This window comes from Pogoniulus pusillus, chromosome 9 (genome assembly GCF_015220805.1).
Source record: "Pogoniulus pusillus isolate bPogPus1 chromosome 9, bPogPus1.pri, whole genome shotgun sequence".
In the NCBI taxonomy this organism is placed as follows: domain Eukaryota; kingdom Metazoa; phylum Chordata; class Aves; order Piciformes; family Lybiidae; genus Pogoniulus; species Pogoniulus pusillus.
The window spans coordinates 14,057,012-14,080,251 of record NC_087272.1 but is presented as its reverse complement, the minus strand read 5'-3'; the positions used below and the strand labels follow the sequence as shown (position 1 = coordinate 14,080,251).

The 23,240-nt window shown below is 46.6% G+C and overlaps 2 long non-coding RNA genes across 2 annotated transcripts; both read right to left on the bottom strand.

The window, feature by feature from the left end:
- Positions 1-1,897: 1,897 nt before the first annotated feature.
- On the bottom strand, positions 1,898-17,684 carry LOC135178428 (uncharacterized). Its single transcript, XR_010303527.1, has 3 exons — positions 16,825-17,684; positions 15,769-15,986; positions 1,898-1,937 (listed from the first exon to the last, which is right to left on the bottom strand). It is a non-coding gene; the product is annotated as an uncharacterized LOC135178428 (long non-coding RNA).
- Positions 17,685-18,481: 797 nt separating this feature from the next.
- LOC135178427 (uncharacterized) lies at positions 18,482-19,646 on the bottom strand. Its single transcript, XR_010303526.1, has 2 exons — positions 19,362-19,646; positions 18,482-18,592 (listed from the first exon to the last, which is right to left on the bottom strand). It is a non-coding gene; the product is annotated as an uncharacterized LOC135178427 (long non-coding RNA).
- Positions 19,647-23,240: the final 3,594 nt, after the last annotated feature.

Here is a 23,240-nt window from a genome sequence, read left to right as displayed (position 1 = left end):
GGCTGGAATGCTGGAAAGTCACTTCCAAACTCTTGAGATTCAACATTGTATAAAGCACTTAAACACTGGCGACAGGAAGGTAGTGGCAGGGTTTAAAAGAGAATTGTGGATTGCATGGTCTTTTGGGGACAAGTAAGTTTTCTTCCTGGCTGTGCTTGTGTGGCATCCATCTCTTGTCAAGTAATCTGTAATGCCACAATATGGCTATATGGGAGCAGCGCCAAGGTTGACAGAAGGGGCCCGACTTGCAGAGCTTAGATCCTGCTCTGAACCTGCCCCAGGTTCCCTGAGGTTTTGATTAATGCTCATCCCAAAGTGTTTCATCATTTTGTTTACCTTTTCAGCTTGGTGCCACTAATGTTACTGCCACAGTGCTGCACATCTTGAGGAGAAAACATCTCTAGTTCTCCTAGCACATCAATTTGAATTATAGAGACCTCAGTCACTTTGGAGGATATGTTTTGGGGTAGAGTGCCTGTTTATTTGGGATACTGATAAATCTAAGCTCAACCACATTAGGGCTGTGCAACCAGTTAAAAAAAAACCCCAACACACCACCAAAACTCCCAACCAGCCAAAACAACAACAACAACAAAATCCAAACATGCAAACTGCTCTAAATGACAGCTCATTTGGAAACATAAATTAAATTTGCTGTTACCTCTGACATGTGTTGTCAGATTGAGAAGCTCTGATCCAGGAAAGAATAACTTCCACTTTATGGTGGCATTGCTTATCAGTCTACTGAAGGACCATTGCTTTATAGCACAGACTCTGCCAGCAGCCTTGTGAAGTGAAGCTTTGACATCCCTGCTGTTATTCATCTTTCCGGTCAAGCGTGGAGCCTGGCCAGTACTCAGGAGACTGAGCTTCTGTTTGTAGCTCTGCAGTTGGCAGCCACAACCTCAGCCAACTGCAGCCAGATCATCTGCAGAAGTGGGCAAATTTTACTTCTCTTCCCTTCCTTTTTGTCTAATGTGACTTTAAATGTTTGGAGTTATGAACAACCTCCAAAGGTACAGCCATGCTGCATCATTAGAGTAGAGCTGGGAGGGAAATAGCCAAGTTGTCCTGAACAAGCAATGTCAAACAGAGCTGAGACAGTGCCAAGTCGTGCACCCTGCTTGGCACTTGTGTGGGCAGCAAGTTTTCACAGCTAACCACTTGCCAGCAAGGATCTATCATCTAGCACATTTTCCTTTATGTTATGCAGCGTGCATGCACCTTTCCTATGTTTCTGCAACCCAGTTGCACAAAGGGCTGACATTTTACAGTGGCTTTGTTGTGTAAGGAGAAAGGTGTTCTGGAATGTCATGGTCTGCTTTAATTCATTTGAGATCAAATAGTGTGGACAAGCTACAGTTTGTCTCACCAATATGAATAAGAGAGGGAGTAGTTTAAAAACTTTGAAAGCTGAAGAAAAAAAGATAACATAAGCAGCTATCTTCTTTGTCAGTTGTTCTAAGGACAGGCAAAACCATGACTGTCCTCATCAATTCCCTTTCCCAGTGCTCAGACCTAAGCTCAACTCCCAGAGTAACTCATAACAAATAAAACAAACAAACAAGAAACCACCTGAACAAAAAAATAAACCACAAAAACACACCCACCCCCAAACTCATTGCAGGAAAAAAGTAACCCAGACAAACAGAAAACCCCAAACAAAACCAAACATCCAGAGTTCATTTTCAGTCACCTAATTCTACCATTCTGTTTATCTCCAAAACATATGGGAAGAACCAGCAATGTTCCTTGATGAACCCCTTGCTTCCACAATAGCCAGCATTAAAGCAAAGAAAGCAACTGGCTGAGAAGTAGTGAAAATTCCTTGCAGCCCACTGACTGAAGTGGTGCTCCCCACTTCACTTCCCTGAGCTTGTTTCTTCTGGCAGCATGCCACCTGGCTTAGCAGCTCTGCAAATGGTGAGACAAGTGTGCTGTGGAGCAAAAAAATATTTCCTTGTAGTCATGTCAGACTGTCACTCCTCTGCCTCCCCCACTGCTAGGAGCTGCTAGACTCTCTCAGCCATCTGGTGCAGGATTCGAGACTTCCTGCTGATAACCCTGGCCAATCCTGGCATTGCTGTGCATTTGGTGTACGAAGCTGAGACAGGTTTTGAAGTGTTTATACAAAGCTGGAAAAGCAGTGGAAAGGCTGGAGGGGAAAAGAGTAGGAAGGTGTGTGTTGGAAACAAGACCTGCTGGTGCTGCGGGAGATCTCAATGCACATTTCCCTTTTGGGAAACAAGGGAAAGGGACTTGTCCTTAGGTTTTAGCAGCCGTGGGAGAATAAGGTGGTAGATGCCATATTGCTCTTTATTTCTTGCTAGTGAATGGAAATGCAGACAGATTTCCAGAAAAATACAAGGCCTTGAAGACCTTTGGATGAAGAAGAGTTTGAGAAGCCACCTGCCTGAGTTTCTTCTGCCAGCTCCTCATCATTGGATGGTACTCAGGTGTGACAATTGAGAAGCCAAAGAAATTCTTACGTGGTGTATTTAGACTCGTGTGCCAGTGACCAGGACCAGAACCAAGTTGTGCCTGTGTAGCTTGCATGGGTATGAGAGGAAGTCAGTGCTGCTCTTGTGGCTCTCCCTGCTGCAATCTGCTCTGAACACAAGTTACTCTGGTTTGCTAATGTAAAGAGCTGTACAGCAGGTGGTAGACTACTTTGTTTACACACTTCTTTTCACCCTGCTGGCATCCAGGAACCTGTGTCACTGAATAAATGATAAATTTGTCAATGCTAGAAGACACAATTCTTTCCACAGACTCAGCACTAGTGGTGCCATTTAAATCCCAGAACATCCCTTTCCCTGATAGATATGTCACAGTCATCACCCTTCTAGCTCAAGCTTTGCGATACCAAACTACCTGCTTGTTGCTGTGCAAGACTGTGTATGTGCCACTCATAGGCACTGGAATGAATTCTGAGCTGGTCTTAGAAAGCCCTGCAGGTCCCAGAAGGCCACAGGAGTGAGCAGTGCCACAGAACTCCCACCTTTCCACAGGCTGTCATGCAATTGCTTGAACATAATCAGCTGGAGGTATTCTTTTCCCCTTGACAGCTAAATGCTGATGAAATGATTTAGTGGCTTCCCACAATTCCAGTTATTTTCCTGCATGTCCTTACAAGTTCTCTCCTCATGTAAGGCATTTTGTTCCTGTATCTCCACACTAGCTTACTGGAACAAGCTAACATTGACCTCAGGTATCTGCAGCAACTTAGGGTGCAGTAGCTGAGGATGTGTCCTACTCTGCACTCATCCAGCCCTCTGATTATTACCCCTTGTTGGTAATACAGGCTGGCAGCGACGAAATGGAAAAGAAGGGGACCAGGGCAATTAAAAAGGAATTTAAAGCCCTGGGGAAATTGATAGATGGGGCGGGAGCGCAGGTGGTGTTCTGCTCAGTTCCCTCTGTGGCAAGGGAGTTCACAGAGAGGAATAGCAGAACCTACGATATCAACAAATGGCTGAAGGGATGGTGTGAGCGGCGGCGTTTTGGGTTTTTTGACCATGGGGGAACTTTTACTGCGCCGGACCTGCTGGCTTGTGATGGGGTGCAGTTATCTAGGAAGGGCAGGAGAGTCCTGGCACTGGAGTTGGCAGGGCTCATTAGGCGGGCTTTAAACTAGGTCTGAAGGGGGTGGGTGAGGAAATTACTCTCTCTGAGAAGGAGAGAGATGGAAGGAAACTAAGGACAATTGAATCGAGAGCCCAGCTGAAGTGTATCTACACCAATGCACGCAGCTTGGGTAACAAACAGGAGGAACTGGAAGTCCTGGTCCACCAGGGGGACTACGATGTAGTTGCCATTTCAGAAACTTGGTGGGACGACAGACATGACTGGGCTGTTATACTGGAGGGATATAACCTTTTCAGGAGAGATAGGCAAGGGAGAAGAGGAGGAGGGGTGGCCCTGTATATTAGAGAGTCACTCCATGCCATTGAGCTAGAAGTGAGGGATGAAGGGGTAGAGACCCTGTGGATTAAAATCAGAGGTAGGACTAATAAATCTGACATCCTGGTTGGAGTCTGTTACAGACCACCCAACCAGGATGAGGGAACAGATGAGATATTTTACAAACAGTTGGAGGCTGTCTCAAGATCTTCAGATCTTGTCCTTGTGGGTGACTTTAACCTGCCAGATATCTGCTGGGAACTTAATTCGGCAGAGAGGAGGCAGTCCAGGAGATTTCTGGAGTGCATGGAGGACAGCTTCATGACCCAACTGTTAAACGAGCCTACCAGGGGTCAAGCTCAGCTTGACCTGCTGCTCTCCAACAGAGAAGGGCTGGTAGGAGATGTGATAGTGGGAGGCTGCCTGGGGTGTAGCGACCACGAGTTAGTGGAGTTTTCAATATACAGGGAGGTAGGGAGGCACTTCAACAAAACCTACACCTTGGACTTTAGGAGGGCAAACTTCAATTTGCTCAAGGAACTTATTTCCAATGTCCCCTGGGCAGCAGTTCTTGAGAACAAAGGGGTCCAGGATGGTTGGACTTACTTTAAACAGGAGCTCTTGAAGGCACAGGAACTGGCAGTTCCCACGTGCCGAAAGATGAGCCGCAGGGGGAGGCGACCAGCCTGGATGAGCAAAGAGCTCCTGAAGGAAGTGGGGGAGAAAAAGAGGGTGTATCGCCTCTGGAAGGAGGGGAAGGCTTCTCCTGATGTGTTTAAGGAGGTAGCCAGACTATGTAGGAGAAAAATTAGAGAGGCTAAGGCTCAGCTAGAACTTAGGCTGGCCACTTCCATGAAAGTTAACAAAAAACACTTTTATAAATTTATCAACGCTAAAAGGAAGGGCAAGAAGAGCCTCCACTCCTTACTGGACCAGGAGGGGAACACTATAACTGATGATGAAGCAAAGGCAGAGGTCCTGAATGCCTTCTTCACCTCAGTTTTCAACAGTAAGGAGAGAGGAGGAGGAGGCAAATGGCCTCTTAAACTGGGGGATGGGGTCGGGGAGCAGTGTGTTCCCCTGGAAATTCATGAGGAATTAGTTCAGGACCTGCTGAGCCACCTGGACACCCACAAGTCCATGGGACCAGATGGGATCCATCCCAGGGTGCTGAGAGAGCTGGCAGCTGAGCTGGCCAAGCCACTCTCCATCATTTTCCAGCAGTCCTGGCTCACCGGAGAGGTCCCAGGAGACTGGAAAATGGCCAACGTGGTCCCCATCCACAAAAAGGGTCGGATGGAGGAACCTGGGAACTACAGACCTGTCAGCCTGACCTCAGTGCCAGGGAAACTGATGGAGCAGGTTCTCTTGGGGCCAATAACTGCGCACCTGAGGGATGGCAAGGATCTCAGGTCCAGCCAGCATGGGTTTAGGAAGGGCAGATCCTGCCTTTCTAACCTGATCTCCTTCTATGATCAGGTGACCCGCTTGGTGGATGTGGGGAGGCCTGTGGATGTGGTCTATCTGGACTTCAGCAAGGCCTTTGACACTGTCCCCCACAGCAAACTGCTGGCTAAGCTGTCAGCCCGCGGCTTGGATGGCAACACTCTGTGCTGGGTTAGGAACTGGCTGGAGGGCCGGACCCAGAGAGTGGTGGTGAATGGTGCCACATCCAGCTGGCGGCCAGTCACTAGTGGTGTCCCTCAGGGATCAGTGCTGGGCCCCATCCTCTTTAACATCTTCATAGATGATCTGGATGAGGGCATCGAGTCAGTCATCAGCAAGTTTGCAGATGACACTAAGCTGGGGGCAGATGTGACTGAGCTGGAGGGCAGAAGGGCTCTGCAGCGGGACCTTGACCGCCTGTACAGATGGGCAGAGGCCAATGGGATGGGGTTCAATAGCTCAAAGTGCAGGGTGCTGCACTTTGGCCACAACAACCCCATGCAGAGATACAGGCTGGGGTCGGAGTGGCTGGAGAGCAGCCAGACAGAGAGGGATCTGGGGGTACTGATTGATACCCGCCTGAACATGAGCCAGCAGTGTGCCCAGGTGGCCAAGAGAGCCAGTGGCATCCTGGCCTGCATCAGGAGTGGTGTGGTCAGCAGGAGCAGGGAGGTCATTCTGCCCCTGTACTCTGCACTGGTCAGACCACACCTCGAGTACTGCGTTCAGTTCTGGGCCCCCCAGTTTAGGAAGGACATTGAGATGCTTGAGCGTGTCCAGAGAAGGGCGACGAGGCTGGTGAGAGGCCTCGAGCACAAGCCCTACGAGGAGAGGCTTAGGGAGCTGGGGTTGTTTAGCCTGGAGAAGAGGAGGCTCAGGGGTGACCTTATTGCTGTCTACGACTACCTGAGGGGTGGTTGTGGCCAGGAGGAGGTTGCTCTCTTCTCTCAGGTGGCCAGCTCCAGAACAAGAGGACACAGCCTCGGGCTGCGCCAGGGGAAATTTCGGCTCGAGGTGAGGAGAAAGTTCTTCACTGAGAGAGTCATTGGGCACTGGAATGGGCTGCCCGGGGAGGTGGTGGAGTCGTCGTCCCTGGGGCAGTTCAAGGCAAGGTTGGATGTGGCACTTGGTGCCATGGTCTAGCCTTGGGCACTGTGGTAAAGGGTTGGACTTGATGATCTGTGAGGTCTCTTCCAACCTTGGTGATACTGTGATACTGTGATACTGTGATCTTTACACCACTCAGCGGGAAGTCAGCTAAAGACTGCCCTTTAATTTGAGTGCTATTTTAGGCAGACTTTAACAAACATACTACCATGGCTCTAGTCAGGGCAACCCTACATGGATTTCAACACAAATTCACCTCCTGAATAAGGAATATCTGCCCCATTACAGCAGCTCTGTGGAGAGTACACACAAACATTAACAGGCACAAAGATTACAGCTGTGTGATGTGACAAGGCTACAAGATGCAGTAAAACATCTCCTCAGGCACGAATCAGATTTACAACTTGAGCAGCTCGAGTCTTTCCCAAACCAGCTCCTTTACACAAGAAGCAACAAAAGGCTGATTTTAAAGGCATCCTCATGAGAAGGAACCGATAGCTCAGAATGTGTGCTTTGCCTTTATTTGTTGTTGCCCCATCTGTTTTCATATCCCTTTCACAACTTGGCTGTCACTTTAAGAATTACAACAATTGTATGCTGCCCTTTAGTGCTTTCAGCCTCATCTCATCCCTGGTGGTGGAGGCCAAAGGATCAAAGAAACTAGTGAGGAATTGATCAAAGTGCAAACTTCACATCTGAACAGATTCAGCTCTAGGCAGCAGAGTTGCTTCTGGCCCAGGTATCTACCGCAGAAGGGCTGCACTAATGGATCAGGCAGTAGTGACACACTGAAAGTCTAGAATCTCTTTCTGCATAACACTTCAAATTCTACAAATAAAGAACCACTCTCTTCCAAAAGGGCATCTACTTCTCAGAGTTTGGTGTGAAACAGGACACAAAGGAGTTCTGCACTAGAAAAAGAGTAGGGATAATAATTTCAGTAGATATGAATATCCTTTCTGTGACAGGAAAATTCATTACTCCTTACAGTTAATCTATGTGGAGTAGTCACCTTATTACAGCAAGTAAGAGAACCTTTCCCTGTATGTGAGATCTGCAGATGGCTATGCTCAGTCTTTTTGTTAGGCTACATTTCTGGCTAATTATCATTTCATTTGAATAGTCATCTGTGGCTTTGGCCAGATCATTTTAAAAAAGCAGCTATACACTCATCACCTGTAGAAGTCACCTGCTTAGCCAAAGATGTTTACACGACAAACCACTGTTGTGGCTGTTCTAGTTTTGTGCCTGTAATGCTGCAAGAAGTGCTTGCATATTATATGCAGCTAAACAATAATTCCAGATTACAGAAAAGCTTTTAAATCTTGCAAAATTGAGTGCTTGAAGATGAACTCATAAGAAAACCTCCATGATTTACAGAGCTGAAAGAGAGGCGTGGTGATTTCAGTCCATTTGTGCATCACAAGGTCTCAGCCGGATTGAATTCCCTAAATATCTTTTCATTGGCTTTTGAAAGGACAGGGTCTCTTTTATGGATGTTCTGTATTTCTTAAAATTAAGCCCCCTGAATGACAATGCTGGGATGAGACCCACCTGGAATCCAGGGTAGGTGGTAAAAGAAGACTGCTCATTTGTCCCAGCAGGTCTCAGCCCAGGCTTCCACTCCAATGTGCTATCCCGTATAGTGACATGTAAAACCCTGACTCGGATATCCTTGTACATGCCTGGTTCAGGTTAGCTACTGTTTTTACCTCCATTATTTCTGGAAATAGATTTTATTTATTTTGAGAGCAGAAAGAAGACTGAGAAGTGTCCAAACTTCAAGGAAAAAAACCTAACCTAGCCTTTAAAGAACTTCCATTTCCTACCAATCTACGGAGATGAAGATTTTACAGATAGGTGATATTAGGTCACCATGTTCTTGCTCTTCATCTTCCTGTACATATAAAAGCTCACTGCTTGATAGGCATCTCAGTGCCTGTAAATGGCTATTTCTTCTTTATGGTGATTGCTAGGTGTCCATGTTTTCAGATCTGTTACGTATGCACTGATGTAAGACTTCTATTTTAAAGATAGTATTTATCATACTAGAAGTGGCCAATGTCTGGAAAGGTTGTATCGGTAAAGTAAACATGAAGCACTGCTGAACAAAGCATAACCTAAATGTCTGTTTGCATTCAGGATTGAATTTTTAATCTCATTTCCCCATTTTGTTACAAACAGTAAGGGGAAAAACTGATATGGAATCCATAGGAAAAAAATCCAGAGCACTGTACAAGAACAGAAGTCCTCCTTCTATCCTTTTGCTGGCAGCAGTTTTTTCCCTGTCAATAGGTGGCCAAGAGAGCCAGTGGCATCCTGGCCTGCATCAGGAATGGTGTGGTCAGCAGGAGCAGGGAGCTCATTCTGCCCCTGTACTCTGCACTGGTTAGACCTCACCTTGAGTACTGTGTTCAGTTCTGGGCCCCCCAGTTTAGGAAGGACATTGAGATGCTTGAGCATGTCCAGAGAAGGGCGACGAGGCTGGTGAGAGGCCTTGAGCACAGCCCTACGAGGAGAGGCTGAGGGAGCTGGGATTGTTTAGCCTGGAGAAGAGGAGACTCAGGGGGGACCTTATTGCTGTCTACAACTACCTGAGGGGTGGTTGTGGCCAGGGGGAGGTTGCTCTCTTCTCTCAGGTGGCCAGCACCAGAACAAGAGGACACAGCCTCAGGCTGCACCAGGGGAGATTTAGGCTGGAGGTGAGGAGAAAGTTCTTCACTGAGAGAGTCATTGGACACTGGAATGGGCTGCCCGGGGAGGTGGTGGAGTCGCCGTCCCTGGAGCTGTTCAAGGCAAGATTGGACGTGGCACTTGGTGCCATGGTCTGGCCTTGAGCTCTGTGGTAAAGGGTTGGACTTGATGATCTGTGAGGTCTTTTCCAACCTTGTTGATACTGTGATACTGTAATAATGTTGAGAGCAGCAGAGTTTGCTGTGAGTTCTTCCTTTCCTGTTTGCATCCTAGGGAGTTTATGAGGGGTTAATAAAAAAGCTGGAAAGGAGGACAGGAGGGAAAGAAGGCCTTTATGGTGTGTAGGTTGCACATTATATAATAAATATTTAACACTCTGCTACTCCATAATGTCCACGTTCCCAGGCAGCTCTGCTCTCTTGGGATGCAGCCAACAGATAAGGGAACATACTTCACTTTCAAGTCCCTACTTATTACAGCCCTGAAGGTCACAGTAAATGAGAACTGAAAAAGCCAAACGAAGGGTAGAGAGGAGGGTAACAAGAGGTTAGCTGATCTAGAAAGACATGGGAAATCAGACTTAATTTCTGAGTCCTCTGTGGACTTAGTGCAAACTATCTGAGAAAGAGTCCTTTTTTTTCTCAGAAGGCATATGAAAACAGAGCTACAAACCATGTTGACCTTACCGGGCAGCTAGAAGCCCAAAATGCTGGTGCGATTACGGTCAGTAGACAAACACTGTACATCTAATCTAACCTCCTTTGTAATGCTGGCCAGAGACATTTATCCAGCCATTTCCACATCAGGCCCACTTTTGTGTTACCCACGATGAGGCTTCTAGAAGGCCATCTGATCTGCTTTAAACACCCATTTAACAGACAATCTGTTGACTTTCTTGTGCAATTCCTCTCTTGTTAGAATATCCTCATTTCAATAAATGTCCATCTGTTCCTTCCCCTTTTTGATAAAATGTGTACATTTAACTGTGTGATTACTAACTCTCATGATTTATTATGGGTTTTAATCCATTCCAGGTTTCTAAAGCCTTTCCAGATGATCCTAGAGAGAGAGCACAACTATAGAAACATCTCTGTCTTCCACTTTGCCACTGGTTTCACCCCTAAGGGCAGCTGCTTTCACTGTAGTGTTTTAAAAAGCATGCCTTCTGTTGTGTTATTGAGGTTAAAATCAATAGAAAGTGGGAATTTTTGTATGGTTTTTGTTGTGGCACACGGAAGATGAAATTGGCAGCTTGTAATAGAAATCTCAGGACAACAAAGGTAGAGCAAAATCCTGAAATAAAGATTTGCCAAAATCTCTATGCAGAGCACACTGACCTGATCTGATGCAGTGAGCTGCTGTTCAGCTGACAGAACGCTCTTAGCCTGTTTTTTCCAATGAAAGTCCAACAGCCAGACCCACAAACATTTTTATAAACAGTGAAAGCAGCAGAAAGTAAAGAAGAACAAGGGAAATCAGAACTGGCTACTATTGATTTTGTGATAAAGCCTCCATGGAGACCAGCTGTTAATTACCTTTCCAGAGGAAAGTCTTGTTTAGCTTGGAGCCAGGGTTGGGTCCCCCCCCCTTCTTCTTTCCTTTCAGGTACAATAGGCTGCACTGCTAGGATTAGCACAGGATTTAAACTATGAATGTGCATTGGGACAGAGTTATGGTTATTCATCCATTTCATTATGCTACTGCTAAAGACCACGCAAGAACGAGGCAATACAAAACAGAGTCATTCCTTGTCCTAGTCACTATACTGGTGAACAACCTTTCCAACAGACTTCAGTGTCACTTTCTTTCCTTACTAGTGAAAGTAACACCAAAGCAGCACACATTGGCCACCTTGTTTTCCTTTCTGCTGCTACATTTACGTACGTTAATAACTTAGCCCTGCCAGGTACACAGCATTAGTGACTTCACCCTTCCAGGTACACAGCATTAGTGACTTCACCCTGCCAGGTACAGTGCTCTCTTGATGCCTACAGTGCTGTGTTGCTGTGTGCTCGGCTCCTTTCTGAGTGAAGCCACTGAGCCCTGGCTGTATGATCTATCTGAGCTGTGCATGGCAGAAGCTCATAGCAAGTAGAGATAAATGAGGCTTAAAAACCATCTGTTCCATAACCAGAGCCTGACATAGGCTGATTCAGCCCATGACATGGCTGCTGCAGTGTATGCTGGCCTGCCCAGGTGATGTGAGCTCTCACTTACGGCAATAACAGGTGCAAAGCTTCCTGACAGAAGTGCTGTTTTTGAATCCCTGAGTCCCTTTCATAAGCCAGAGAGGCAGCAGGTTGAGCTCTCCAAAGCCATAGACTGGCTTTGTGCATGCAACCTGGGCAATTCTGGATGCAAACCTGAGCATGTATCTGAAGTCTCGCTGCTCCTTGCTTCTCAGAATTACTGAGGGTAGTGCACAGAAAGCAAAGGCACACACGACAAGAGGATGGTGTCATTACACTTTGCCAAACACACATGCTTTCCCCAAAAAACTTTTGCTGCTGCTAAGTCTGTATCAGTTTTGCTGGAAGCAGAGATGTTCCTTTTTTTCTTTTAAACACCCTGAGAAAGGAAATCAAAGAGCAGGCACTTGGGCGGCTGCAGAGCACAAAGAAGGTGTGAGCTTAAATGACTCATTTTGTGCAAAATCTCCCTCTACAAGATTAAAACCAGACAGTGGCAGGAATGACAGTCCATAGCTGCTTTCTGATTACCAATACTCATACTATCATCATCTGGGATGCAAGAAAAAAAGCTAGAGCAGATGCAGCTCTATACAACCAGACAGCAGTAGACCAGACAGAGAAATGCTTCATGGCTCCACTCTAAGTTACAAGCTGTAAACACAAATGGAAATATTGTTTGAACCCAAAGGGAGAACTCTGCACACTAAACTTTGGAGTCACCAAACACTGCAACTGCTGAAAGCAGACAGACTCTGGTTAGCTGCACCACTCCTCCTGCCTAGCATGTGCTTCCTTATTTCCTTTGTGCCTGCAGAGCAGCACACCTAGTGCAAATTAAGTGACCACTGCAAACTAGAAACAATTGGCAAGATGATCTTCGTTCACACTTCACCTTGCACAGTCTCTCTACTTTAACAAGCTCCACTCACAAGGACGCCAGCACAATCACAAATGAACAATTTGTGCTTGGGTTTGATCCCAGATCTATCATGCCTTGAGAAACACCACATCTAAAAATACCCTGCGTTAAGATCCCCCATGTGCTCCAAGCACAGTGGGCTAGAAGGGATCTATAACCCGTGGTGTGCTGAGGAACAGCAGTGGCCTTGGTGAGCAGCACTTTGCTCATTTGTATTTACACACACGCTCAGCCCAGCAAAGCGGCCAAGGTGACTTTGGGGGAGGAATGCTGCTCCAGTACAGCTTCTGCAATCTGGGCCTGCAACTTTCCGTGCATGTCGAAAGTGATTTGCATATTCATTATCTTTTGATGAGTGCTGTGTGGTCAAGGGAAATGTACTTTCCCCAGTGGTGTATATCTCAATTTGCACTGTTTTCTGTAAATCTCCTGTCTTCTGCACCACTGTGCATATAATTCAGTCCATTTACTGTACAGCTTAAGTCCTTTCCCCTAGATTACTGTGGTTATAACCATCAGCAAAATATTTAGGGAAGCACAAAGCCCACTGAGGAGTTTGCTGGGGGTAAATAAAACATTGCTTATTGTTTAATTAGGACTGGTCCCTAGGAGTTTTATAGGAGATAAAAGAAGTTGCTTGCTCACTGGGGTGGAGTGGCAGAGGAGCCAACCAGTTTAGAAACAAATTCAAGGAATTCTGGCATCAAAATCTGTCCTCAGATGAGGTTAAAAACCTGCAGCTCTTTTGTCCTCACCAGAAGGGTGTTTGTTGTAGAAAGGTGAGAGTTGAAGAAATGTGTGGTCCACTCCTAGAAGTGAAACAGTAGCTTCAGACAAAAGAGATGAGATTCACAAGCTGAACAAAGCGCTGCAAGTGCATTTGGCACTGGAAAGGTCATGTTATTGCAAGCCGGATGTGCTTGGTCTAGTAGCTTTTCTACACTAACTCAAGGAGCAGCCTGGCTTGTAGCTCTGTAGGAACCACCTGGTAGCTTTCTCACAGGGCTACAGTTACAGGACACCAATGACACTTAATGGCTTCATAAAAGCTGTTTTCTCATTTTAAAAAAATCCAAACGACCAAACCAAACACAGAACCAAAAAAAAGAACCAACTCAAACCAAGCAAACAAGCCTATGCCAAAAAACAACAGCAAAAAAACCCCAACATCAACCCTCCCCACCCAAAAAAAACCCAGCCAAGCAAACAAGCAAGCAAAACACCAAACCAACCAGAAAAAACTGTATTGGAGAGCAAGGAACTTGACTGAATAGCAGCTCACTGCTGAATCCTGAGCATGCAGTTACTCATTTAAAAAGTAAGACACAAATCCCAGCATGCTGCAGAATAAGAAGAATCAAGCACAACTCAAATGTTCCTCCAGTCAGCTTTTCCACAGTGCATAACCACCAGTGGGGTATGTCCCATCCTTCCATGAGTTGCCAGAGTAGAAAGCACAAAGCCCACGTGTCCTGCAAGGCTTTGGACATAACAGCCCCTTTTGCCTTAAGAAGGAACTCCAGCATCAGAGTGAAATTAGAACAATTTCCCACAATTAAGCAGGAAAAGCGTTCTCAGGAGACAGCTGGACGCTGTCTGGCTCTTGCCATGTGCTGACAGCATGCTCATGCCCAGATTCGTCAAGGTGCTGTGCCATCTAGAGGAATTTGATACACATTTTCCTGCTCCTCTCCAGAGAGCTCCTTGTCTGTACTGTTCACAGGCTGCAAAGCTGTGCAGGGTCACTGCTGAAGGAGCCAAGCAGCAAGCTCTACTCTTGGGCCAAAAGCACTTCTGACAGCCCCTCTGTCTGATAGTCCTGCTCCAACACAACAATCAGCACTGTCTGATCGTCCTGCTCCAGCACAGCATCCAGTGTATTTGCCTGCGTTACACTAAAGGCCTTTTAAAACGTGCGCTGCCTTAACTGAATGTGCCCCTTATGGCTTTCTTTACTGCTACACTTTACATCCAGGTCTGATTTACAGAAGAGGCACATCTCTACCAACCCCCCCAGCCTGCTGCTATACAGATACCTGCTACTAAATGAAATGGGGACTTAATCTCTCTTTTGCTTTATCACAAACACCATCACAAAGGGAACCACTGTAATTTCCAGCTACCAGTGACCACAGCAGAGAAGGGCTTCATGGCTTTCAGAGTGAGGTAATTAAAGAGGACACTAATGCTACTTAGCATTAAGTGAAAGCTGTGGCCTACAAACAGAGGCACTGGCTGTATGGTGCGTGAATGCTGCTATTGTAAGGAAAACTGGCCTGCTGCTAGAGGTTAATGTCCACAGTGGAGACAGAGGACCCCTATAAAAGTTTAGCTGAATAAAAGGCAAATCCATGAGACAAAAATCCCTATAGTCTCTCAAATTGCTGGGAGGCACAGCTTCCCTTTTATCCTGATTTCCCGGATGCTAATTTCCTTCTCCCTTTCCCCACTGGCTGAGGTACTCTGGAATTTACAGTCTTCCCGATCTGCCTACCGCATGTCTCCTTTTACATGTACCCCCACATCATACACTGTATGTTCGTTCAAATTAGGTTCTTGACTTCTCTGGGCAGAGAAGTTAATACTCAGTAGCCTATTAAGCCTGCGCTCAGTTCTAAACGCTCACAAGTTCAGGCTGCATTCGGTGTCTGCTATATTTGGGGAGCACCCTGCTGATTTACAACAAGACCTGGCCAGGCACTAGCAGAGGCTCTTTGCGATTTACATATAACAGAGATCAAGGTGGACTGTTGAGATAACAAAGAAAGAAGCAGACTAGGAATCTCAATCTCCTCTAGCCGACTCTTCTTTTGTAGCGACACCTTCCACCTTAACCCTATCACTATTGACCGAAAATGCTTATTTAACTTTAAACAAAATGTTCTGAGTTGCTGCAAAATCTCGCCGTATTTTTTTTTTCCTGCTCAGTAACACCTCAGGTTTCATCCACCCCCTGAACTAGCTCTGCATGTCCTGGCACACATCTGCCTCCAACTGACAGTCATCCAAAGGTGCTGGTCTGCCCATGGCTTTCCATTGCATTGCCAGAGTAACCCTGTTCTCTCAGCTCTCCACAACTCTTCAAGTCTCCTAACGTCTATGCATGTTTTACCAGAAGACAGATAAACCATATATGGACATAAAAGGAAAACAACAAGAAGTCATTCCTATTTAGAATCATAGAATCAACCAGGTTGGAAGAGACCTCCAAGATCATCCACTCCAACCTATCACCCAGCCCTAGCCAATCAACTAGACCATGGCACTAAGTGCCTCATCCAGGCTTATCTTGAACTCCTCCAGGGATAGCGACTCCACCACCTCCCTGGGCAGCCCATTCCAATGCCAATCACTCTCTCTGGCAAGAACTTCCTCCTAACATCCAGTCTAGACCTCTCTTGGCCCAACTTGAGACTGTGTCCCCTTGTTCTATTGCTGGTTGCCCGGCAGAAGAGAACAACCCCCACCTGGCTACAACCTCCCTTCAGGAATTCTCCAAGTTCTCACCAGTCTGAAGTTATCAGATGAGACTTCTACAGCATACTTCCTTTTCGACTTGTTTTCAGTTTCGATGTCCTCTACTCTTGATTTTCTCCTCACCAGCCTGTAGGGCACTGCTGTCTATCTCCCAGAAAGAGTCTCTTCTGGCAGGAGGTGACTGTTACCAAGTGACTATCAGCCTGGATTGCTTGTTATCAAAGGAGCCATCTCGCAGTGCTTGGACTCTAGGTTAAAAAAATAAATAAAAGAGTGCAAATGAAGAGTTATTGCCCCAAAGAAGCAAACCATTAACACCAATTCATTCTGCACTTTTAAATTACCATGTCTTTGGGAGGCTACTTGGACAGCTTTACTGTGCTTTCTGAGCAGTCATCAAAGCTGCAAGCTCTACACGATGGTGAACTAGGAGCAGTTGGTGCAAATAACATAAGAATAATTTAAAGCTTCATCTGTCACTTGAAATGGTCTTTACTGGAAGTTTAAGTGGGTTTTACTGGTAGTTTTAAACCTTCTCAAATCCTGCTATTGAAAGTATTTACTCTGTCCTTAGAGGCTGAAGTGCTGACAATGGAAACAGCCATGGAAACAGAAAAAGTGTCTTCATATTTGGCTTTTGGGCAGGTTTGGTTAGCGACTCTCAGACATGGTGTCTCCAAAAGTTAAAAATTCAAGGAGAATATTACTAAACAGGTTTGGATTTCACGAGAAAAAGTAACAATAGCAGCTTGAAGGAATCATTGGTCTAGCCTCCTGTGCAATAGTTCAGAAACCACAGCTGTGGGAGGAGCCCAAATAAGCAGACTCCTTTCTTTCCTGACATGAACTCCTGAAACTTCAATGGATTTGGACTGATCTGCATTGAGAAGGGCCTTTTTATTTAACAAATGGCAAGCATTCCTGTTCCAGAAATAAATACATGGCTGGATTTGAATTGAAGAGTTCAAGTGAAGTTTGTCAATACCATTGCTCAAAAAAAAAAAATATCTAGAGTGAAAGACACTGGCAAAACTCTCCAGAGGTTATATCTTGTTTGATATTTCTGGAAGAAAGAATTGGCTTTACCTTTGCTCCATTGTTGGTTATCTGGAGTTTTCAGTCTATGTGTCATTGCACCAATGAGAGGCAGCTGCACAGACTGCTCTTCTTTCCTGCTGCTTTTTTGGTTAGCAAATTCACAGTGCATCTACAGAGGTCTTCCCTGTCACATTTTCAAAGAGGAAGATGATCTTTCAGATCCAATATGTATTTACTTTCTTCTGGTTATCCAGCAGATGAGTTAAGGGTCTCAGACTTGAACTCGAGTGGGCAGAACACCCCACTGTGCCCATGTGCTCTGGGATGAGATCTGTTTCTAATTGTCATTAACTTGCTGGATACCTCTCAGAGAAGTCATTTCCCTTCTGCCTTGTTATGCATGTATCAGGATCAGGCATCAGATCAAGCCTGTGCTGTTTCAGCTGGGCAGTTGCTAACTCGTTGAGCGTCTCCAGGCTTGTAAGCAGAACCATATGCAAGGCAAGGAAGGCTTGCAGAAGGAAGAGGACTTACATCTCAGGTCAGGAGTTTGCTTGCAGAAGCTTGGCTCCAACACATCTGATAGAGCATTCCTGAAAAATCACATTGTTTTTACTTTATGCTGTGTTGGAATCCCACACATTTTCTTATCTCACAGGAATGTAGGAAAGTGAATTAGTTACCTAGGCTAAGAGAAAGCATTGTGGCACTTGTCCAGGTGCTAAGGTAGTAGCACCTGTACCAGGATGCCTACCTGGGTAATGTGTGTCCTTAAGTGTGATGAGCTAGACAGATACTGCAGTGGGAGGTGAGAGGAGTAAGAGATTTACAGCTGTACAGATAGGAAGCAGGTGGTGATACCATTTAGGACAGCTGGCTATCAGCAGGTAGCAGTATAACCTTTCTGTTTTCTTTTTTCACCCCTCTTCCATGATCCGGAGCTCAGAGCTGAGCTTGCAGGCCCATTCCTCCCATGATGCAGTGGAGTGAGGACTGAATGAGCTCCAGCCTTTCTGTGTGTAGCAGCACACAGTGGCCAGCAGCAGCTCTTGCTGTTCTGAGTCAGAGGAAAGTCCAAGGAAATTGCTCCTCTTTTTGGCTGGTGGCTTTCCAGAAAGGAAATTTAATAAAAAGCAGTTACCCCTGCCACTTCTTCCTTTAGCTGAGGGCTTGGCAGGCAAGGTAATAACTGAGGCAAGATTAGTCTGAAGATACTGTGCTGAATGGCCTGCATTTGTGAGACTTGAGATTCTCTACTTAGACTATAGTATTCATTGCTTAATGCAAATACTTTTTGAGAGCAGTTTGGGCAAATGTATACTTCTACAAGGTGTTAAAGGATCTAGTTTAGTGGTTTGTAAGAGATTGCCTGTTTTCCCTTCAGTAAAATGTAGCAATTCCTGTCCAGACTTTGACCGAACGTTTAGGCTGTTTAAAGTACTGGCACAGGCACTATAAAAGAAAATATCCCTTCAGTTAGTGGCAATCAAAGAAGAAAAAAAATGTGTGAGGCAAGATGTCTTAGCACAATTTAAATAAAATAACTGGCTTAGGAAATTGCTAGTGTGCTTAGAAATAACTATGCCAACATACAAATCTGCAACTTGCAGAGTTCCTCACCTTATACGCATCCATGTGCCACACATTGCCCTCTCATCAGAAGCAGGAAGATGGAAGAAGTAACAGCTGAAGGTCTGCAAATGTATGTTAATTTATTTAGTGTCTTATAGATAGGCAAGGTTTGATCTCAGATTTCCTCACTTCCAGTCCTTTTAACCCTTGCCTCGTTCTTCTGCTTCCAAGAGGAATACCAGAACTATAGGTATTAAATAAAAATATAATTAAATTCCATGCAAATCTGTACTTCCATATATTTCTGTGCACAGAATGCTTAATGTGACACACAGCTAAGCAGGGAAATTAGAAGACAGGCCCTAGGTCTTTAGGAGTGATTGTGTAATACTGAGGGTCTCTAGGAGGCACTGGGGTACAAAACCAAACATTAAGAACCTGCTGCATCTTGTTTGGCCAGACTTAACCCGAATCCGCAAAACGGCTTGGGAACAAAACTGCCTTTTCCGAACACAGAGCAGTGCAGCATGCAGAAGGCAGCGAGCAGTGCCCGCTTATGGCCACACGGCGGCAGCAGCGAGCGCCAGAGCATGCGGCACCGGCCCCTGTGCGTCGCGTCCATAGCAACGCTCAGGGCTGTACCGATGCCTGCAGAGGGTAAGTGCCCGTTTGGGGCAGCGGGGCCCAGATCAGGATGGGCAAAGGGGACGACTAGAAGTGGGGGACTGCTGAAAGTGTTTATCTGCCTGGGATAGAGAGATATTTAGAAGTCAAGGTCTTAAATCCTCCCTATATATAGCATTTTGGGCATTTTAGAGACATAGTTAGACATTAGACTCTTAGGCTTAGCTCTCTGGTTATGCTTAGCTGCAGTCTCTGGGCTGCACGGAATTATCTGCTTAGACTTACTATGTAACACGGAGAGTGCAGACAACTCCCTTCTGACTTTTTTTCCCCCCTATTTAAACTAAAAGGAAGGTATATATGAAGCAACTTCGAAGTCTGATACGTACAGAAGTTGTTCTAAAACACGTCTCGGATCTGCCTCATATGATCGGTTGATTTGCTGAATCCTTCGTGTAAAAGGGAAAGAGAATGAACTTCTCTCAGCGAATGTGTGAGGTTTTCCTTCCCCAGGCGGCTTGCAGGCACTCGGGGCTGCTCAGAATCCTGCCAGGCGCCGAGTCTATGGCTCTCCCAAAGCACAGCCATCCCGAGGGGTTCCGTGGTGCGTGTGCCAACTCGCTAAGAACTGCGCCGGGACCACTGCAGCGTGGGCTTTGATCTTCAAGAAACCCTTTTGCAATACAGTAGATACAGGATTTTTATTTTTAAATACTTTTAAAACTATAAATTAACTTTTTTTAAATCTACATAAAAATAAGAGATTTCTGTCTATTTAACGCCTCACAATCATACCTACAAGTTTAAGTACTTTTTAATCTCTCTTTCTCTCTCTCTTCCCTCCCTCCTCCCTCCCAGACAAGCATTTTGAGGTATTTGAAGCATTCAGGGCATACTCTCTACAACTACTTGAAAGGACGCTGTGGAAAGGCTGGTGCTTCTCATAGGTGATTAATGATAGAACAAGAGGGAACGGCCTCAAGCTGCAACTGGATAGGTTTAGACTAGACACTAGGAGAAGGTTTTTTCCCGGAGCACGGGCACCCCTGCCTCCCCTGCCCGTCTGCTCCACACACCTGCCACAGCCTCTCTGCAGGAGCCCGCCCTGCCCACCGGCTCTGCAACCCCTGCAGCCTGGCACCTCTAGTGCTATCCTGTCTTTGAGATCTCGTCCCAGCAGGAGCCTGACCCCAGCACTCTCATCACCTTCCCACCTGCCCTTCCCAGCTAGACCCTGGCGGGCTCCTTACACTTTACTCCAGCCAGCCATTTCTGTCACCTGACTAATCAAGTCGAGAGAGCAGGACGCAAACTCAGAGCGATTGCCCTTCAATCCTAGCAAACAAGGCTTATCACAACGGTCTATTTTCATGCTCAACTACAGGGCAGCCCAGCCCTTCTTCAGCAATCCCTTAAAGGCCTTCCTAGAGACCCCCAGAATATTCCAAGCTAGAAAGTGAAGACAAAACTCTGCAAAAGGCCCCAAACCCATTGCTGAACAGTGTTCCTCTACTGCCACAACACCACCCACATTTCCTCAAGCAGCAAACCATCTGGTTTTTAACAGCAAGTGCCACATCACCCAGGTTAAATTAAGTCTGAAGCATCACCTGAAGCTGATTAAATGGTTGGAGCACCTCTCCTATAGGGACAGGCTGAGGGAGCTGGAAGTGTTAAGCCTGGAGAGGGGAAGTGTCTGGGGAAACCACAGAGCAGCCTTCCAGTATGTGAAAAGGGCTAGAAGAAGGCTGGGGAGGTGCTTTTTACAAGGTGTTATAGTGCTAGAATGAGAGGGAATGGATCACAGTATCACAGTATTATCAGGGTTGGAAGAGACCTCACAGATCATCAAGTCCAACCCTTTACCACAGAGCTCAAGGCTAGACCATGACACCAAGTGCCACGTCCAACCTTGCCTTGAACAGCCCCAGGGATGGCAACTCCACCACCTCCCCGGGCAGCCCATTCCAGTGCCCAATGACTCTCTCAGTGAAGAACTTTCTCCTCACCTCAAGCCTAAATCTCCCCTGGCGCAGCCTGAGGCTGTGTCCTCTCGTTCTGGCGCTGGCCACCTGAGAGAAGAGAGCAACCTCCTCCTGGCCACAACCACCCCTCAGGTAGTTGTAGACAGCAATAAGGTCTCCCTTGAGCTTCCTCTTCTCCAGGCTAAACAATCCCAGCTCCCTCAGCCTCTCCTCGTAGGGTTGTGCTCAAGGCCTCTCACCAGCCTCATCGCCCTTCTCTGGACACGCTCAAGCATCTCAATGTCCTTCATAAACTGGGGGGCCCAGAACTGAACACAGTACTCAAGGTGTGGTCTAACCAGTGCAGAGTACAGGGGCAGAATGACCTCCCTGCTCCTGCTGACCACACCATTCCTGATGCAGGCCAGGATGCCACTGGCTCTCTTGGCCACCTGGGCACACTGCTGGCTCATGTTCAGGCAGGTATCAATCAGCACCCCCAGATCCCTCTCTGTCTGTCTGCTCTCCAGCCACTCTGACCCCAGCCTGTATCTCTGCATGGGGTTGTTGTGGCCAAAGTGCAGCACCCTGCACTTGGAGCTATTGAACCCCATCCCATTGGACTCTGCCCATCTGTCCAGGCGGTCAAGGTCCCGCTGCAGAGCCCTTCTGCCCTCCAACCCAGCCACATCTGCCCCCAGCTTGGTGTCATCTGCAAACTTGCTGATGACTGACTCCATGCCCTCATCCAGATCATCTATGAAGATGTTAAAGAGGATGGGGCCCAGCACTGATCCTTGAGGGACACCACTAGTGACAGCCGCCAGCTGGATGTGGCACCATTCACCACCACTCTCTGGGTCCAGCCCTCCAGCCAGTTCCTAACCCAGCACAGAGTGTTGCCATCCAAGCCGCGGGATGGAAGCTTGAGGAGGGCAGATTTAGACTGGAGATTAGGAAGACATTCTTGACAGTGAGGGTGGTGAGAGACTGGAACAAGTTACCCAGGGAGGTTGTGGATGCCCCCTCCTGGACGTATTCAAGGCCAGGCTGGATGTGGCCTTGAACAACCTGGTCTAGTGGAAGATGTCCCTGCCTATGGCAGGGGGTTGGAACTGGATGATCCTCAAAGTCCCTTCCAGATGGAAACCATTCCTATCAATCTGTGGTAGTATCCCTGGCTTCCAGCCCCCGCGTTAGCTATGTGGGCAGAGTGGTTCTTCTCCTAGGCACCACCAGAGGGTAGCATTGTCTTTTACTGGGGCGTGTTGGTGGGAACCAGCGCGGCGCTGCTGTTTACCTAACCCTCATCAGGCTTGGTGCGGGGCGGGCTGGATCATCAAATGCTGCAGGGGTCTGCTCTTAGATGTGAAAACGAATGCATTGCAGAAACTTAGGCTTTGTTGATGGACTGAAGCGTATTGATAGGGTGGATTTTGACATCGTTTTTTTAATGATCCTTGGCTCCCTCCTTTTAGCCTTGTTTTCCTTGGTGGGAGTGGTAGGAGGGATGACAGTGAGCTTTATGGGTTCATCAGAAGTTCCAAAGCACTGTTTTGTGCATATGAGAGCAGGCCTAAACTACTGAGGCCAGGGCTTTAGGGGCTAAGCACAGATTTCAAAGGTAGGGAGTGCTCCTAGCTGTAGGGAAAAGTGCTCCCTTAGAAACCTGCCAGATGAAATAGTTAAAATGAACAGCAGGGCAAGTTCAGAATGCTAGTAAAGATCGGTATGAGAATTGGGGCACTTCAGCCTGGAGAAGAGAAGGCTTCAGGGACACCACAGAGCAGCCTTCCAGTACCTGAGGGGGGCCACAGGAAATCTGGGGAGGGATTTTTTACAAGGGCTCTTAGTGATAGAATGAGGGGCAGTGGATTGAAGCTTGAGGAGGGAAGATTTAGACGGGAGATTAAGAAGAAATTCTTTCCAGTAAAGGGTGGTGAGACACTGGAACAGGTTGTCCAGGGAGGTTATGCATGACCCCTCCCTGGAGGGGATCATACATGTGATATAGTGAGAGTCTCCTTAAGTCATCTACACTGTGCTTTACACCGAGGCTTTGTCTCTAACAAGATAAACCTGCTGTAACTGGAGTGCAGTTTTTTCCCTTTCCTTGCATGGAAACCATCAGTCATTAGTTGTAACATTTAATACCAGATGATTGCAGGTATTTCTTTTAATTTATATTCTGCAAATAAAGATCAATGATAAAGCTTTTGTCTGATTCCTCAAGGTAAGGAAAGTAGCTCTGATCCATCAGAAATAAGGGAACAGGTGAAAACTGAAGTATGATTGACTCTTACT